This window comes from Grus americana, chromosome 1 (assembly GCF_028858705.1).
Source record: "Grus americana isolate bGruAme1 chromosome 1, bGruAme1.mat, whole genome shotgun sequence".
NCBI lineage: Eukaryota > Metazoa > Chordata > Aves > Gruiformes > Gruidae > Grus > Grus americana.
In genome coordinates, this window is record NC_072852.1 from 175028637 (window position 1) to 175048974 (window position 20338).

Sequence of the window (20338 nt, forward strand, 5' to 3'; positions counted from 1 at the left end):
TGGAAAGCTAGTACAGCAACTTTCCTGGAAAGAATACTTTTCTCTGCAATGTTCATTATTTGCTCCAAAATTCACTTCAGAAGTGTTGAAATGATATTAATCCTAGCAGCAGCACATGCTTTAAACTGATCCATTAAAGGGTTCAGTTTACCCACTCCCTCTACACCTGCTGCTCAACCCAGTGCTTGCCTTGGCCCTTACATTCTCTGGTTCCTTCTACACCTCTCTCTCTTATCTTAGTACCTCGAGTGTCCCCATGCCAACAACGTATCTCCCAGATAGCTCTGCCCTCTTCCACTTCAGTGCTTGTCACCTTCTTCTTTCTTACCCAGAGACACTATTCTCCTACTGTCTCCAGTTCCCTCTCTGGTCTGCAAACTGGGCAGGAATGTGATCTTTTGCCAGATGACCTGAGGTACATAAACGTTGATTGATAAGGTGGCCCATCCAGCCTGTTCCTCTGCCTGTCTCTCAGCTCCCGACTGCCAGGCGGACCAAAAAAAAAAAGCTCTGCCCCTTAACAGGACGGAAAAAAGGCTGTATGGCAATGTCTCAATCTGTTTGCAGAAATGTGCTGCTGTGCATGCCTGAGTCTTGATCCCCCACTCATCCTGGCATTTTTTTCCTCTGAGAGAGCAATGAATCCCCTTTCTATGTTCCCGGGGACCAAGAAGCAGAAAGGTGCTGGCATGTTTTGGTCAGAATACAGCCTAGGGTACTTGCTTCTGAGTTTCCTTGTTTTAATATAGTCTGTGTCACTCACAGGCTGTATATTAAAGTCTTGGCTTTAGCTGAGAGGAATCCAGGTAGGTTAATTAATTAAACATGTTCATACTGGGAGTTACAAGACCTTTCAGCTCCACAGAGAACATACAAATGATACCATCCTCAGGGATAATACATCATGCTTCTTTCCTTCTGTGACTACCTTTATGCATGGCTCCAGTCTGGAGTTTTAATATTTCTGGAGGTTTTTGTTGATCAAACAATGTTCATGAGGTACATTGACAATTTTCATCTCAGCCTTTGAAAAAAAAAAATCGTATTTTTTACATAACTTCATCTCTGACCTACCCTCCATGTCTTTACCAGAGGCATGAAAAGCTATCACTGTCCAAGTAAGCTCAGTTCGGAATAAATCCCCTAGTAGTTAAGAAGAAAATCCCCTCTTAGTGCTCTTCTGTATGCAGTATTTTCTCTTTGCAATCTCTTTTTTTTTTTTTTTTAATAAAAACAGATGATGTCTAAATAGATGAAGCAAATATAATCTACACCTAAATGACATTCAACATTATGCCAACTCAGCGCACCACTCCTATTAGCTGTTTTCAAGGAGGTTTGAAGTGACAAGTTTAAAAAATTGCCTAGAACAATGCTCCAGAAATTCAGATGTGAGTGACGAGCTCTGAACTAACACACTGGCATTGCAAATCTCTTCACTTCATGTGTTCCTTCTTGCTCAATGTGACATCACACTCACTGAGAAATAAACTCTTCTTGTGCTTTCAAATTCTGACACAATCGCAGTGCTGGGGTTGGAAGGTGAAGCTTTTGAGGAGCACCGTAATTTACCATTGTGCCAATTCTGTGCTCTAAATTAAGGGTTGCAGTGACAGTAACTATTGAGAAAATTAGGATGCTAGCATGGGAAGTCTTTTTTCTACTACGGCAGAGTATTAAAATTTCTTACAAGTATTCAGCATTAATAGGATGCAGAAAGTAAAGGAGCTTGTTAGAACATGAATTAATCTTTATGTTGCAATGGACAGAGATACTACTATATTATGAGTTTGGGTGGAAATTTTAAAGTCGATTTTCTTTCAGGTTCATAGTTACATACTATAGATTCACAGATAATGTGTGTTATATATTATGATTTCTTTGAGTTACGTATTTTCAGGGTAATGAAAGGGCTTTTGATTTAATTTCAGCCAAATTCAGCTTGTTTCTCCAAGAAAGATTTGCTTCTTTACATATCATATGAAGGAAGAATTGTTCTGAAACATTGAGATGCTGTACTTACATCTGTGCGTCTGTCGAATGTCTGTCAGTCAGTCACTTTTGCAATGCTGCCTTGGGTGGGAATCCTTCTCTGAAGGGGGAAGGATTTCTCTTGGACCCAAGCATCAATTTTGCCAGCAAGCCAAAACGAGGGAATGTAAGACACATATTTGGTAAGTGTAAAGTAAAACTTAATTTCAGACATTTTTCCTTTAATGATGCATTATAGTCCTGTTATTGAAATATATTACATTAGCATAAAGAAATACTTTTAAATGAGACAATCTGTATTAGCAATCATATCTACTCTCCATAACAGTTTATTTATATGGTGTAGACAACGCAGACAAAACCAGTTGTGAATAAATATTATTTTGATACATTGCTGAATTTATCTTTTTGTATTTCCAGATCATTAAGGCTGTCTTTGAGCTTAGTATCTTTGAATGAAACCTTTGAAAGTCGATTCAGCTGGCAATCAAGTGATTTCCATGGTTTTGAATTACTGTACTATATGCTGCAACAGTATTTCTGGGCTGGCTCCTCCTAGATGAGTAGGGCTCCAAACTCAGTAGACAAACCTGTGAAGATTTTGTTATGTGGGTTCATATGTTTCCTGCTTTAAAAAGCTGGACATTATTTTTAGCAACACCAGGAGGGGAAGATGCTTTCTGTCATAAGGAGATGTTTTTCAGCGTACATTGAACTCATGATATCCATATCCATGCTCCCAATATTTTTTTAATTTTTTCATTTCTGAGCTTCTGTAGCTCAGAAGTAGATTGTGAACTTATGTAGATAAAATCTAGCCTGTGAAGTCTAAGCAGCTCTCTCAGCTTCTTTTTTCACCCGTTAAGATAAATGCGTAGTTCCAGAGGACCCTGTTTTAACCATAGGAAAGGAAAGATGGAAACAACTCCAGTAAGAAACTCAAACGAGATCTTGGAGTGACTAGCTGTGACCGTTTCAACAATAGTTCTCATAGGAATTGTGCAAATGGAGTTTTTCAATTCCACATCCTTTCTTGTTGCTCACAACTGTGAATAACATTTAGTTTTAAGGATTTCATTAGAAATCAAACTGCAAGTAAAAGCTTCTTTTTATTCTCCCTTCCCCATTTTTGGGCACTTTCTTTTCTAGAAGATCAATAGCAATATGTGGCCTCTCCCCATTGTTGCTGATACACCTCACTATTTGACTCATTTTTTCATTACTAGAATCACTACTAATGTGATTTCACTAGTTTCAGAAATGTTAACATATTCCCAAAGCTATCAATAGCAAGAGGAATATAAACTCTGTAATTAGAGTTTAGTTTTGCGTTATCCGTTGTATCTTTTCCTTCTGGTCCTTGTTTTGCATCCTTATTAAAGCTGAACATATCCCACATTACTTAACCACATAAAAGATACTTATCAGAATAATAAAGTGTTCTGCAGCCAACATAGTTTGTACTGTAGTTTGTACTGCAGCTTTAGTTTGTACTTCTGCTGTAACAATTACTTATTTTATGTTTTGCCATAACAGTGTTATACTGCTCTTATACACACCATAATTGTAAAACATACTGTGCTGCTGCATTCATTTAAAGAGCAACTACTTGATAAGTACAAAGTAATTAAGCAATAAGACATGACAGGCAGTGCATTTCTGGGGAATTATTGCACTTCTCAGATGTCTTGAAAGATACGAGGCTAAAGGTTGAGTGACTTCAGCCACCTGAGAAGTGCAATAATCCCCCAGAAATGCATTGCTTACCATGGTTTATTGCTATTATGAAATGGAAATTATGAAACGAAAATAGGAGGAAAAGATTAGATCTGTGCATTTATGGAGGATTACTTATACAGGTATGACATCACTGTCAGCTCTATATGTGTCCAGAGAGTTCTTAAAGACATTTCAGAATTAGCATGTGAACAACACAACTCATCCGAAACCGCTGTTTCAGCACTCCTCATTACCAACTTTATCTAGACCAGCCCCCCAACATTTGCCTACAAAATCATATTTGTATTCTCCGTACAGACTTTCTCTCTGATACTAATCACACAACCTCGGGGGGTGTGGTTATTCCGAAATAATCATACCCCCTGGAGGATTAGAGGCATTTGGTTGCTTCCTTGCCTTGTAACACCCCAAGGTCATTATCTCATGATAATCACATCTCCTGGAGTTGCCTTATTGCTTAAGTGTAACACTAAATTTTAATTACAATGAAATAGAGCTCTTCTGGTAGTTTATACAACATCCTGTGTGCGCAAAGCCAGATGGAAATAATGCCTAGCTTTTACTGTAATAGCATGTGGTGGGCTTGAGCTCCAGTGCAATAAATGATTATGTTTTGGGGTTTTTTTTTGATGAGAAAATAATTTTGAACTGAATTTGCAGCACTCTACTATCAAATTTTATTTGGGGTCTTATTATTGTTCTGATTTGTTGTAAATTCAATTTAAATTAAAAAATATAATGAAGAAATACATCAATAAATTTTAAGTCATTGCTAAAGATTGGGAGCACAATGTTTGGCTCTTTAGGCATTTCAAAGAGTCATCAGTAAGAAATTACCTTTGCACTGCAAATTGAGATAGAGATTTCCTGAGAAAGGTTTAGTTATGTAAAGGAATTTAAATTTTGAAGTCCATGAGGTTCTTCTGTTGTCAAGCAGAGTAAACTACTATATGATGCTTTTGCTTAAGAACATACTTGCATATGTATTTATTAAACATTTCCAGTTGTTTCCACAGCAAGATCTTAAAACAGTTTTAAACCATTCTCTGCTTTGGCTAGAGAAGTTGTGATGTTTTCTATTTATCAATCCTCTGACAGGATGTTATATCTGGGGGTATGGAAAATGCAATTTTTCAAATCAAATAGCTACAAACATATAATATTTAAGTCCCATAATTTATACAACAAAAAAAGAAAACAGACAAAATCAAAACCATCAGATGTGTTGGAATACATAGTAATATCTCAATGCATTATGTTTATAACTGCTTCTACACTGTGTTCATCACAGTTAGACTGCAGTTGTATCTTGAGACATTAAGAGATAGATATTTGCTGTTCATTCTTAGTAACTGTCTTGCTATAACAGCATTTTTTCAGAGAGCTTTCAGGGCTTTAACAAAGTTGTTTTCCTTCTATTACTCTTTTTCAGATATTTACAACAAAGATAATAATATGAAATTGCTTGTGAGAATGATCAAACTATATGATCCTCGTTTTGTCATGTTTTATTTTGTTGTGTTTTACCTTTCTGCACTGCAACTTAGTCAATTAAAAGTTAACATTGCATTTAGCTGTTGAAGGTGCATGTCCTGACATTTTTATTGTTATTAGTATAATTTTTATTTCATTACTAACTCAGCATGAAAATAAAAATATTATGCTCTGGTATGATCACAGCTTAGGCGTGCTGCTTAAAGTGGAGTTCCTAGCTATTTGCTTATAGCTGAGAGTTTCAGACAGATCACTGTCTCAACAAGTCTCCCCATTGATGAATGCCTTTTCTCCCACCCGGTGACGCCTTCTTGGAAACTGGTGGCCACTTTCCAGCTCACTTGTTAGGAATGGATGTTATAAAGATATTAAGCTTCCATGTATTCCATGAAATGAGTGGCTCTCGAAGAAGAGAGACCTTATTAGCGTTCCTCACCAGGAAATGAGGGGAACTTTCCTAATGAGGAAAAAACTAACAAAATATCCTTTAGTACACCTCACAGGACTGGTATGTGACAGATGTTAGAAGTTAAATGTCATTAGTTATATTTCTAGTGGATCTATTTTTTTTTTTTTTTTTATTTTTAAATTTTTGTCTCTGGAGAGAGACAAAGTATTTCCTCATATGCCTTGTGAAATCAGTAAGTCACTTCAGGAAGAGTTAGTTCTAGTCTGTGGTAAGAAATCTGTTGATTTCACTAGGGTTATGGAGTAAAATTTCTGATACAAAGCTAAATTGAATCTATAGTATCAGGCAATCAAATTTAATCAGCTTTCTGTTGTGCTGTAGTTTGCTGTCACCAATAACGGTTCATTATTTTTAGCAGTATTGGTGCTGAATTACTTAATAAAAAAAGAATTTTTTTGTTTTGGTCACCTTGTTCAGGATTAAAAAAAAAAAAAGAGTATAGTGTTAGGAAACAAAATTATTAAGTGTTACACAAAGTAACCATATTGTGAATATTTCACCCTTACCAAAGCCTCTTATCTTGTTCTGCTCTTACACATAGGTCATATTATGCACTGCTTTGTGCTAGTTTGACAAGAACTAATGTGGATACTTAAATATTTTAAAGGCTGCACATTTCAGAATGATAAAATACTCAAGTGATCTTCCTTTCTTGTTGAATTTGTGGTTAATGATAAAATAATTTAATCCTTTTTTGTCTATTTGTGATTTAAAAAACAAACACTAAAAGTTCTTTTAAGGAAAATCTTCAAATAAGGCCATGCAATGACACTTTTTAACTACAGTTGTTTTTTATTCAGCCATAAAATCTATCTTTCATATAGAAACCCACTTACATGTCTTACTTCAGTGAAGGTTATTTGTAGACTGAAGGTCTTTTCTTGTCAAGATATGATGAATACCATGTGTGAAGACAGAAGAGCATCAGGACCTGTATTAGCCGGAAAACCCACTGATCTGTGAATAACCTAAAAAAGAAAACCTGAAGATTAGCAACGTCGCTTTTAAGAATGATCCATCAAATTCAACAAGCAGATTCACAGAGATGAATCATCTAGTTCCTTTTATTCCAACAATACAGTAAAGGTTATTTCCCTTCCTTACAAATAGAAGTTCTGAAATACAAGAAATAGAGACTTGTGAGTTTTTTCAGTCATAAGGCAATGATTCTACATTTTTCATTCAGTGTGTTTTTTGAATATTTTTTTCCTTTTATTTGTCAGTTGAAGTAGATGCAGCTTAGCCCATCCAGTACACAGCTAGGCTGTGTGATTATGTCCCATTTTTAGATAAGATTATATTTTCTGTAAAGATGAAGTCCTTTGTCAAAACCATTTTAAAAAGCACAAGAATTAATTATGCATTTTTAGCAATTTTTTATTATTTTATCACAATGTAGCAAACTATTGTTTCCTCCTACCTTGAAAATCCAGTGAAACCATTGTGATAACCTTTTCTGATGTCTGATAAAGACTATGGAATTTTCCTCAGCCTTGCCTCCTCTCCTCTCCTCTCCTCTTCTCTCCTCTCCTCTCCTCTCCTCTCCTCTCCTCTCCTCTCCTCTCCTCTCCTCTCCTCTCCTCTCCTCTCCTCTCCTCTCCTCTCCTCTCCTCTCCTCTCCTCTCCTCTCCTCTCCTCTCCTCTCCTCTCCTCTCCTGTCCTCTCCTCCCCACCTCCCAGGCTGACTCCGACCAAAGATTCAATAATTTCCATTAAAGAAGAATCCATTCTAACTGTTGGTGAACTATTAACTACACTTACCGTGGAAATTTACTCAGAAAATCTCACCTAGAGGTAGAAATTTCATGGGTTTAACTTCTAGCTATTGAATGTTTGACTATGAGACTGGAGAATCACTGCTAAGCAATTCTCATTTTAGAAGTAATTTATTTCAGGCTGTGATCCTCTCTTAGTGCTGTCTTTGATAAGCAGAAGGAGCAACCTTTCAATACTTGCTATTCCTTGATTATTTTTGTACACCACCTCTCTGTTTTGCCAACATCTTCTGAACACACTATTTTTGGTTTATAAAAAGATGGTGATTGATGTATATTAATAATTTAGTTATCAAATCTAAGTTGATAGATTATTTAGACTACTCAACAGCTATAAAAACTGTCCTACAATCATTGTTTGGCATAAACAGTGAAAAAAAAGGGAAACAATATTACTTGTGATTGAAATTGCTTTCATTTCTGTTGACTTTGCATTTCCCTTTTTTAACATTTGTTTAACATTTGTAAAGAAGGTTACTTTACAGCACCGATACCAATTCAGATACAGCTGGGATTCCCACAAGAATTTTGCATCTTGCTTCTATTTCTGGGAGGACAATGCCAAAAACCACCTTGAATACTCAAATATTTGAAAAAAGAAAAGTAGATAATTTAGAGGTAAGGTTAATTTTATAACTTTAGTGCACTTGGAAAGTAAATGGGCTATCTCCAAGCAGCAGCTCTTATGTTCTACAAAATAGAGTAGGTGGGTTATCATTATGGGATAAATGGAGAACAAATTAAATAGAGTGTTTGAAAGAAATTACACTAAAGCATATTTTTTATTTCTTTAATGGGGGAGAAGTGAACAGTCAGTAATGAGGTCATGGGAAGCAATTACTTTTTACAAGGGTTATGAGCAGAAAGCAAAATTTTATCAGTTAACTTTCATCAGTTAATATGAAGATATGATAAGTAAATTTAAATATGGATATAATACAGATCTCTGTACACCCAAAAGGGTCCTCTGCTTGTGCTTACTGAAGATGCCCTCCACTACGCAAGATAAACATTTTTCACCTGTTAGTGCTGAACAAGCATCATTGCCGTAGATGTCTGTACGGTAGAGAAGGGGTGACCAGTGTGATGCATGGCATGTCCACCAACCTGGGGGATGCTGAGCTCGGGGCTACTTCTCTGCATTTCTAGCTCTTGGACGTACAGGAATCCTGGATTCCTCAGGTTCTGGGTTTACTGACAGACGTTAAAGAAGTTTTCTTTTCTGGTAATACATCACACTTCAGCTCGAGGACAGAGTTTGAATCAGTCAACTCTTAACATGCATTGTCTCCCTAAAATAGTCTTGCTCAAAAAAGTCCTAGACAAACAACTTTTATGTATTTCCTCCTTTCCTTTTATCTATGTAACTCCAAATTTTACCAGATGATATAAACTTTTTAACTATGAACAAGGGAATTCCAATAATTTTTAGGAGCCACCAGCTGACAAAGTTCCATTTCCCTTCCCTTTAAATAGCTAGTAATTATTTATACTGTGATATGAAGCTTTTTTGATAATGTTATTTATATAGTAGCTTTCATTATGCAAATTAAATAATAAAATAGCAGCAAGGTAACACAGCTGATTTATAGGTGCAGGAATGAGAACCTTATGGCTTGAACCATCTCAGAATATTTGGAATAACCTTGAGGGCATTTGAACACTTAAGTATCATCCATTTAGAGCTCTTTAAACTAATAAAAGATGAGCACAAAAGCTAATCTGGGGTATTTATAATAAATCCTCTATTTAGGTGGGTTTCAGAGTGTGTATTTAGAGTTTAAGCTTTTGCGAGGGCCAGGCCTATCTAAATATTTGCCTTTTTTGATGCCTGAAATTAAGTTACTCATAATAAAAATACTGAGTTTTGTCTTGATGACGTAGTGAAACTGATCTTGGCAGCGTAACCAAAAGAACTGCAGAAGGAGGAAATCCCTCTCATTGTAGGAAGCTTAAACAGTGAAAAGGCCTTGAAACATATGTCCAACCAACAGGAATGGTCATAAATCATATGAAAATGCAGAAGAAGAGGCTGACAATGGGATTTAAATGCAGGACTGCAGCAAAGCGAAAAACACTACATTAGAATTTGGCAGTGAAAGGCTACCTGTATTATTGATTTGAACTTGAGTTTAAACAGACGCCCCTTCAATTTAATATCCCATTCTGATGACGTTAAAGCAAACTCACTACTAAATAAAACAGGGAGTTAAAGAGACATGTTGCTTGATATAGCAAAACAATGAAACAATTTAATTAGGTGATAATGTTTCTGGCACTGGAGTATACACAGCAATAAACTGCTTTTGCGGTTGATTAAATGCTGAAGTGAAGCAGAGCGTGAAATCTTTCTCAGAGGAAGGAGCTGCCTCTGGATCTTCCCATTACCTGTGGATCTCCCCACTGCAGTAAGGCAGCAGGTCTCGCTGACAGTTCTCCTGTGACTCTGAGCTGTGGTGTTGGGAGTGTAGCCTTCGGAGGATCCAGGACATCAGCATTGACTTTGCTTCTGTTGATTTTTTCCATCACTGTGTGCTCCTGCAAGCAGTTCCCAAAGTGACTTTTCACCCATTGGTTGCTTACCCTCTTCTTTCATATATAATGCAGTAAAGTTATCAGAACACAGCCTGAGAGATACAGCCACCCAGAAGAACGTATATGCTCAGTGATGGCTTCTGCCCTATAAATTTCAAATAGTCTGGGCAAATAATTAAGAAATTTGGTAACTTGGCTTCCGTTACTGTTACAATTAGGATACAAATGCAGAATGCCTTCCCGTTGCTCTCAGGAGAAAAGCAACTGAATATTTTTAGGAACTGAAATCAGTGCTGCATCCAGCTCCTTCTTCATGCTGTTTCTGAGGCATTAAGACACGTCTTACTGTACCTTTTCTGCATTATTATCAGGTCTATAGGTGCTTATCAAGAATTTTGCTGATCACTATAATTAATAATTATATAAGGCTATCTTGGATCATCTGGTTTTTCCTCTGTGAAAATCCCGATGAAAGTTATTCCCTATAAGGTAAGTTATACCAGACAAAGCTGTCATTTCAGTTATTTTCGGTAAAGGAGGATTTGGCATAACTGCGCTATTGGACAGCATCCATTTTTTGTCCCCCAACATTTATGTCTTTTTCCAGATGTATTCTTGTTGTTTGTGGGTACATTATTATAGAGTAGAAGGATTTTCTTTTGCAACATAGTGGAAGAAATAATGTCAATTAATTTAGGAAAAATAATTTCTTAATGATGTCCATTTTAATTTTATAAATTGGCTAAAACTCCTGTTTGAACTCCTGAAGATCATAGCTGCATTTCCTCAGAATTCTACCATTTTCTGTTAAAGTACTTTGCAGACAACCTAACTTTCAAGGAATGTCCTTGGTTCGGCCATTACATAATTCAGTACTTCTGAATACTTCGGGGATGCTCTGAAGTTACATTTTTATATTTAAAAGTCTAATTGCTAAGTTCCTAGGTGAGCTTTTTAAATGCAAATTTAGCACATCTACCACGTCCATTCCTCTTCTGCTCCCATGATCATCAAATCAAGCACCCCTCTGTCAGTCTAGGCTTCCTTCAGATTTGTAACCTGAACTGAAATCTTAATGGCGCTTCCAACAATTAAATCTTTGACAAAAGCTGGTATTTCTTCACCACAGAATGGCATGTTCAACAAAATGGCTTCCCTGGGGCCCAATCTCCATCTTTAAACAAAAACAGTTCTGGTTCTCTGGAGACATTATATTTATTGAATGTAAATGTCATAATAGCTTGACAGGTGTTGAGGCTTGTCTGAATTTTGTGATCTGAGGCTGTAGTATCCTAGTGCCTGCCCCACAATTAATCTTATTGTCTTTGTAGGGTCCCAGGGTCTATCTGCCCAGATAACAAGGGGCAAAGTGACCTGTCAGTTAAGCTTAGAAAAGTGCTAAATCCTGAAAGAGCACTTAAATCCAGCACTTAAAAGGACCTCCTGTACAGAATTGCCTTTCCTACCTTTCAACACTTTTCCTAGATAAGATGATGGAGGAAGGGCAAGAGAAAATCAAAAAACAAACTTAATAACACCTTCCCTTCCAAAGACCATGATTTATAACAAGATTGTGAGAACATTCTGAAGCTATTTCATGTTGAATTACAGTATACCTTTACAAGTGGCTGCTAAACTAGGAGTTCATGACAGTACTACTTGTGTTACTCTCATACCGTTCCTTGTGCTGCCACTAAAATTTAAAATGCGGTACATACAAAATAGATCTATAAATTTATATAGTAACTATCCCAACAAATGCAAACTCATTCTTAGTAACCATAAAATTACCTTCTGTTATCTATCACCCAGTGAATTATAGTTTCATCACTTAGAACAGCCCGCAAAACTGAATAACACTGCCTGTCTACCCACTATTTCACTGTTATATTCAGTGCAAGTGCTGCAGCTTGCAGAGAAAAAGGATAAACAACAAAAAATTAAAGCTGAATATATGGTGCGGTAAATAAGGGTCGTGTTATCAGCTCTGCACTGAATATAATTTTTAAAAGTCAGCACCTACCTCTTTAGCTTTTGCTTTGAACCACAAATAAATCAATATAATTTTGGTCCCTAGATATGCCAACCAGGTTCTTACGTTTATGGAGCATTCCACTCTCAAATTACTTGCATTAAACATGGAAATAGAATAACATACACAAACTGTGTAGGTTTTAATAGGGTACAAATTGATATAACTGCTTCTTTGACAGAGTGCTGGGAAGGGTAAACTCCACATTGTTAATGAAACTTTGCCTTAGTTCCTCCTGCCTGTTTAGAACTGAAGGCAGCTCCTCTACCACTGTCACCAGAAGCGGTGGCCAGGTGCTGGCATGAGGACATAACTCCTTGCCATAACAGGTGCATGCCAAACCCACGTTTACAGAAGACCCATGGAAACCCCACTTTCCCTATCCTGGACCAGTATTTTAGCCACGAGCCATCTCACTGCATTGGTCAATGAAGAGACAGAAACATTGCTACATCGTTTGTCTGACCCATCGCAACCATAAAGATATGAGCAATGAAAACTCAGAGAAAGCTGCTTGCGATTAAAAAATTACAGATGGAAGCTATTCAGTAATTTGGTGTATGTTCGAAATAATTGTTGCCTGCTCATGTATATTATAGGCGCATAAAAGGCTGAATTCATCAGCTGAATTATTTTTCACTAATTATTTGCTCGGTCTGGTTGGCACCATGAGTGCTGCGTGTGAAGCTAGGATCTGAACTCGTACAAAGAGGAACTGCTTTTGAGGAGCCTTTCAATGGAATTCCTTTTTTAATCGTGCCTTCAAATAGCTCTGCATTAAGAAAAAAATTAAAATGTACTGGCATTTGGCTCTCGGAGAATGGATTCCCAACGTATATTTTATCTAGATTCTATTCCCCAGAGCATCTGCTGTGATCTTGTTTTTCTCAAAAATGTAATAAGAAACATTTCAAACTGTATTTCACAATTTATCTAGAGCTTATTCATTCAAAGTGTGATAAGACCCTTTTTTGCTTTTCCAAATGTGTAAATAAAGCTTGACATCAGTCAGAAATCTAGGTCTTTTAACATTAACATTTGAAAATTGTGAATTGTCTGCCACTGAACTTTGATGATAATGGTCTTATAGAGGAATAAACAGGAAGGTCAAGCTGCCAGTGCCTCATATACAAAGAAGAACTAGAACATGCTGTCTGAATAAAACTAAAAGTAATGTTAACTGATCTGCTACAAAACATCAGGAATAATTTAGCATTTTAACCAAGCAATTGAAAGAGCAGATGAATACTTTTGCTTCTCAATAGAGGGCTTAGACATTTGGGCAATGAACTTCCATAAACCATACCTCTTTTTGTTTTAATATTCATGTTTATTATCCAAATAGCCTTTTTTTTTGGTGATAAATTAGCAAAGCTCATTAAAAAAGCTTGAGACAAGCTCAAAGGATGGAAAAAATTATCTCTGACATTAAGATAAAATGCACATTACCAACCCTATTCTGATTGTTTGCTCTAATGTGGAAGTGTTGGATTTGCTGCACAGCATCTCACTTGTCCTTTCAAGACTCTGCATATCTCTGCCTTATTATGGTCATTTCCTCTTCGTTTCTTCTGACTTCGTTAACCCAAGTCTCCCTGCCCACTTTCTTTTTTTTTTTAATCTTTCCATTATCCTTGCTTCAGTGCCCTCCTTCATACACCCTGTTGGACTAGATGGGAACCTTTCTTTATTAAACTTTCTCTCATTCAGATCTCATTAGGGTTTTTTTAGAAACATTTTAAAAAGCAAAATGAAAGAGTGAAAACAAAAAATTAAAAAGCTACCTGGTATTTTCACTAAGTTCTTGTCAGCCCTTTGGTTTACATGAGGGTTTTGTTTCTTTGTCCAAGCACCTTGCAAATAAGGAGTGAATCCATGGTCGTCAGTCAGGATACTTCAGCATGAAAGTTGGGTGGAACAGGAACTGGGCTTTTGTATAAATGGCATGTGCAATACCTCCAACCCAAATAGAGCATTAGCATGTAATTAATTCTAAACTGGAATTGATATAGTACCAGTACAACATTTTATACAATGTTTTATTAAAAATCGCATTCCTGAAATACTTTCAGTATTAAATACAGCTACAAAATTAAAGAGATTGTAAAAACTGTGAGGCAAATAAGAAGTAAAAGCAAGAACATTTTGTTTTAAGTGTCCATTCCAGTAGTGCCTGAATACTCAGAACTAGATTGAGAGCTCCACTGAATCTAAAGAACTGCATTTGGGGGGATAGCAATGGCCGTTTCACATAGCAACTACAGTTTCTTCTTCTTAGTTTCAGTTCTTCCCCCCTCCCCGCCTTTTCTTTTTTTTTTTAATCAGACCACTGACTATTCTGCCTCTTCCTACTAAGCCTTGGTTTTTACCTCACAACGTGAAAAGAACAATGAAATTTTTTTTTTTTTTTCCAGTATGCTAACACTGCTTTGCATCCGTGCTAGCAGACAACTATCTTCCTCAGGTGGAGGTGAACAGTTGTTTTCTGATGGGGTATTTCAGCAATGGACAAGAATGAAATATTCTTTTCAACAGAGTTATCTGCAGCTTTATTTACAGATTATTCATCACTTTGCAGATGGATGGCAGATTTTCAGAGCTAATCAATTTGCCTAGTGTCTTTAACAAGATCATAGTTGTAATAATAGCACAACTGAAACTGTTTAAATCCTTTTTCTCCCCCTAAAATGCTGCTGTTTATGGGAAAACAGGCAAAGAAAGCACTATGATGTCTAAAATATATTAGATGCATACCAGAGTTAACTGATTCTATTTAGATGACTGGTATTTGAAAGAATTGAAATGACACACAAAAAGATAATTATACAACCCTATTTAATGATAACCTGGATCCCAGAAATGTATCCAACTCCCATAATTTGTTGTACCTTTAGTTATCTAGAGTTGTTGAAAATTTTACAGGTTAACGAGATATACTTAAGAAAATGAAATGCTGATTCAAATGGTTCAGGGACTGTCATCATAATTGTAAGAATCCAGCCTGAAAGGTCAAGTTCCTTTCCAATATCTTCTCTGAAATTGTTTTCCTACAATTAATAATATTAACTTGCTTTTTTGGCTGTTTATATTTTTTTCCGCCCTCAAAATGTGAACGTATCTTTCACTTAGTAACATTAACCGAACATTAGAAGGAATTAATACTTCAAATAGCAGCCGTGGAAATGGGCGTTGGTGTTGACTGTAGATAGGCTTTTTCACACTCCCATGTTAAAGTTAACACACTTTGTTTTATGGTGAAATCTTGCAAGCTAAACTGAAGTTGATTCCAAAAGTGTACTCAGCTTTTGCCAGGGAATTTAAGAACTATGTCTGCTGAACTATCTTCCAAGTATTTAAATTCAAACAAGAAGCAATTGCTCAGTCTAGACGTAAAAGACGACCTCGAGACATAGGCTACATATTGGAAAACAGAGGAGCCTTTCAGATGTCTCAGTGTCTGCATGTTTAGGTGTATGGTCTTGTCAATATTTGGCAGCTTCTTTGAACAATGAATTGGGTTTCCATTTTAAGTTACTCAATACAAATAATTTTAATATTCCTTTAGATATTGTCCATTTGTTTGATCATTGTTTTCAGAACCATCTGTCCTACAAAATTGTATTTGAGATAGGATGAACATTACTGCACAACATTACAGCTGTATCTGTATTAATAAAAAAAAAAACTTGCATGGTACAACCCATATCTATACAGCAAAACTCTTTTACCTTCCAGAACAGACTGGTCACCTGCTGAAATATTCCGTGGCCCATAATAATCTCAAAGCTTTGCACAAGCATAGCATGAAAAACTGCTATTTGCCACAGTCTGAAACCCTGATGTGCACTTAGCTAACAAGTTAACAATATACATCATCTTGTGTCTGTGCTCTGGCTTGCACCCTGGCTTTTTTTCAGTTTACTGCTACACATGTCACCAAGAAGTTCAAGGATGAAAACAACACTGTACTTTATTTATAGATTGCATCACATGAGATGTCATAAGAATACATAGAACTATGTTATGTGCAAAATAAGACAGAGTTCATTTGTATTATACTGTCCACAACATTTAAAATTAGTATTAAGTGTTTACACTACCTAGTACTCTAAGACCACATAAAGACCTGGCATACACCCAAAGTTTATCAGTAATGCAGAAACTTAGACTGTTATCAGAATGGAGCTGAAAGGTAAATTTTATAAGCGTTAAGGTATGTGAGAAGAACTTACGGTACTGTTTAAGTGCAAATTCTGTTCTATCATCTTGACTCATCTTTCTCAACTTACCTTAACCTGCCTGCTTGTCTCATCCACCAGTTATGTTTTATCTGCTTAAAGCTTTTGGAGGGAATGACTGATATTTTACCTACTTCTGCACTGCAGCTATACCGACAGGGCCCAACCTGGCTTTGACCTTTATAAATGAAAATAAGAAGATTAAAACCAAACGTGAACATTCAGATGAATGAATAACGCTCAACAGTGTCATTGAATAAGGATGGCAAAAAGCAGCACCCTTTTTCCACCTCCCTTGTTTCCCAGTTGAAAAGAAAAACAACATTAAAGCTCTGCTTTATGGTGCATGCAAATCTCCAGATAAATGCAGATTGCTAAATTGGATGTCGTGTGTGTGTCAGTAGTGCAACATATCACAGATACAGGTAATCTCCTTAAGGAACAGACATGGTGTTTAACATGTCTGATGGATGCCCTTTTATACTATAAGAGTATTGAGGACTCCATGACAAACACCTGACAGCCTAAATAAATTTCAGGTATGCACAATACTGATGAAAAATCTTAAAGCATTCATACACTTTACAGTGGAGTGTCAAAGGTCTTTTGTAAGTCAGTGTATCTCAGTAAAACAGGAAAGTTTTAATCAGGAACTGCATCAAATAATCTGTCAATTACGTTATTTGATTTTTGTGGCTCAGCTTGTCTTTAAGCTTGTTTTTCTAGAACTATGTCAATATCCTCAAAGTTCCTACAGTACCACATGCCAGTAGCTGCTGTTTTGGCACAATTTCTGATACATTGATGCTTATCAATCTAATCGTGTAAGGCTCATCTTCCAAAGGGAAACAACTAAAAGATCATAGCATCATATTTCACAGTGGAGTGGCTGTCATCACAATATATCATGCACATATGCAAAGGTCATACTGTAAATCTGCTTCATTAGGGCCAAACTCTTATTGCCCCAGAACGCATAAGAAGGAGAAGGCAGTACATGAGGGAATTGCTGATGTTACGATCATATTAAAGAAGTCACTCACAACATGTAGTGTCCCACAACTATTGCTGCCTTTTACTATACATTTGTACTATGAACAAGAATTTTCTTATGGACTCTTTCAACTCCACAGAAGCTTTTATTCTGTGAGATAAGAGTTCTGCGGATTGCAGGGTTTTGTCATTGAAGACAAAAATTTCTTAAAATCCAGAAGTAGGACAATAAGATCAGTTTGTTGTTTGTTGTTTTTTTTTTAACCTATATCCATTTTGGTGTGTTCTGTTTGTACTGCAGCTTACCTCCTTTTCTAACCTCTACATTAGCTCTGACCAGTACCATGCAAATGGTAGGTTAGGTATGTTTTTCTATTTAAGGGAAATTGCTAAAATGAGAGAAAAATTACTTAAGGATTAATTTGTCTGACTTTTCCCTCTCTATGGATGAATGTAGAACTGCAAGGTAAAGCACAGATTTCTGTATTTCCTTTTCCTTTATTTTGCAGGGCATATATCCACTAACCATGCCTAAAACCATCTTAATGGGTGATCTTAATATTCTTCTCCATCCTTCCAGAGTCCTCTGCTTGCTTGAGTCAAATATGCAATTTCCAAATGTATTTATAAACACTTGACAACTGACTTCTTTCTGTATTGAAGCGAGCTATACGAGCTACACATTACTGAAAGTTTAAGAGACAATTTTGCAGAGTCCAGACCAGTTGTTACCAGAGATCACCATCTTGCTATTTCTTGCATTGTGTTCTAGTTAGCCCGTGTGGCCACTAGTACATGAGTAGACTGTGATTCACACGGTGGTTTTTAGTAAGGCACTCGAATCATAGTCACTGATTTATTCACATATCTATAATCTTTTTTTCCCATTGGTCAAACTTAAAAAAGGTTGAGAGACCTTTGACTTACGTATTTTGGTAATGGCTGTTAAAATCAATTCTAGCATTAAAGTCTCTAAGAATGAACAATGCATTGAGTGGAAAATTGATTAAATGGTCAAAGAACAGTCCTTTGTGGCCTCGTTTGCTTTTTCAATTAGTACAGATGTCACAGCTGGCCTAGGTGGCTCTCAAACTTTCACAAAAAATGTCCTTGAAGCATTGTCTTTTTGTGTGCCTTTTTCTTCTAAGAAAGATGATTTTGCACTGAAGTTAGCACTTCTGTATTTTTTTTTTTGTACTCCATTTTTGCAAGAAAGCAAGCAGTCACATAAATGAATTGTGCACTAATAGGAAAAAAATACTGCTAGGTGAACCTGTGTGCTTTTGAGGAACTGGATTTCTGTGTTCTGATGAATTCCACTTGAATTTGTTTCTGTCCTTTAGGAATGATGGGGGTCAGTTCATGTGTATGTTTGGCAGAAGACAACTGACAGGGAGATGACTCATAACTGCAGCTACCTCAGATTGCTTTTGACCAGAATTCCCGGGTCTACAGGTGAAGAACTGATGGGAACATGTATGAATTCATTTAGGAGAGCTCCAGTAAGTCATGTGATTGAGGCACTTAACTGGGATTTAGATGATCTGAGTGCAATTCCAATCCTAGTTCTGCTACAGACTTACTATTTGATATTGAGAAAGTCATCCTGGGAAAGATTTTTCATGAGCTTTTAACATTGGCCTGATTCTGCTCCCATTGACTTCTACATAAAAAGAGTTCCCAGCATATGCCATGACATGGCATATCATGGCTATATTGGTCACCTATCACTGTGTTGTCTCTTAGAAACTACAGGTAAGGTAGATAAATCCCTAATTTCATTGCTTTAAATAAAAATGTTAGGGATTAAATTAATTTCAGTGTGCAAATATGTAGGAGAAACGGATAGGAGACTGTAACCTTAACTGCACTTTCTCTCCTTTACCTGCTCTGATTGCCATGTAACATTCATAACTGCAAACACTGAGATTGTTTCTTTATTTTAGCTATGCAAACAATTTAGTTATAATAGGCAGTAGGTTTCTTTTTTAGTGCTTTAATGTTTTATTAATTTAATTTTCCACAGTCAAATTCTTTTTTCATTTTGCCTTATAGCCTAAATTTCCCTTGGTATTTGTGATTATAATATTTGTTTCTGATTATACTGCAACATACTGTAATTCTCAACCAGCTGACAATGAACTAGAATTTGTATCTAATGTCTTTTATTAAAAATAAAAATAAAGACTGACATTAAGATCCTTTAATTTATTTTTTTGCAAATTCAGAAATCAATTGCTTGATTAAACTTAATGCATTTAAAACTATACATTTCATCAGATGTATAAAACACATGAGCCAAAGTCAGGTCCCTTGTTGAGTGGCTATAACTACCAGCTAAGTTGCTGCAAGTTGTATCAATCTGTGTACGGACTGAATCTCTCCCATGATATTTGGAATAATAGAGAACTATGTAATGGATTAAATGGCTGACCTTTCAAAGTTAGAGGTCTGCTTACAAATGAAGCTGCTGCCAAATACTTCAGAATATCCCCCAAAACAATCAGATAATTCTGCAATTTTAATGTCAATAAAACAAATACTCTGCAATGTTGGTAGTAATCATTTAGTGTCCTAAATGATGAGGCTTATTTAGCATTATTTTGTATTCCGTAAGATAAAAACTGCGTTAGTCCAAATGCTTGCACTGGTCTCTGAAAAAGGGCTGTTGACTAACACTCTGCTTCAACAGCATCGGGTTCTTTAGTCTATCTACATTATCTCCTCTTGTTCTTTCAGCCACCTAATATCAGGACAATTTTTTCTGCAGGGTAGCAATAAGAGGTAAAGTTGTGGATAAAGCTTCGTATCTGTGCCTGGGAGTAAAGCAAGCTGGGTTCTGAAGGGATATAATTTGTATGAAGGGCTGGGACTGTGTTTCACCAGAGTTTTTTCTCTGGGTGATGGTTGTTACTTCTTCCCATTTTAGGGAGAGACTGTGGAAAATAACTTTTCCTTTTCCATGGCACAAACTTTTTATTCCACTTTGGATAAAATGTATCCGGAATGACTATAATGCATTTCACATTTACCAGCGATGAATCCTGACCTTTCTTTTTCAGAGATGGTG

At 36.4% G+C, this 20338-nt stretch overlaps 1 long non-coding RNA gene across 1 annotated transcript; it reads right to left on the minus strand.

The window, feature by feature from the left end:
- Window positions 1-2341: 2341 nt before the first annotated feature.
- LOC129214743 (uncharacterized) lies at window positions 2342-7251 on the minus strand. The gene is made up of 3 exons (XR_008579790.1): window positions 7116-7251; window positions 6532-6663; window positions 2342-2582 (listed from the first exon to the last, which is right to left on the minus strand). It is a non-coding gene; the product is annotated as an uncharacterized LOC129214743 (long non-coding RNA).
- Window positions 7252-20338: the final 13087 nt, after the last annotated feature.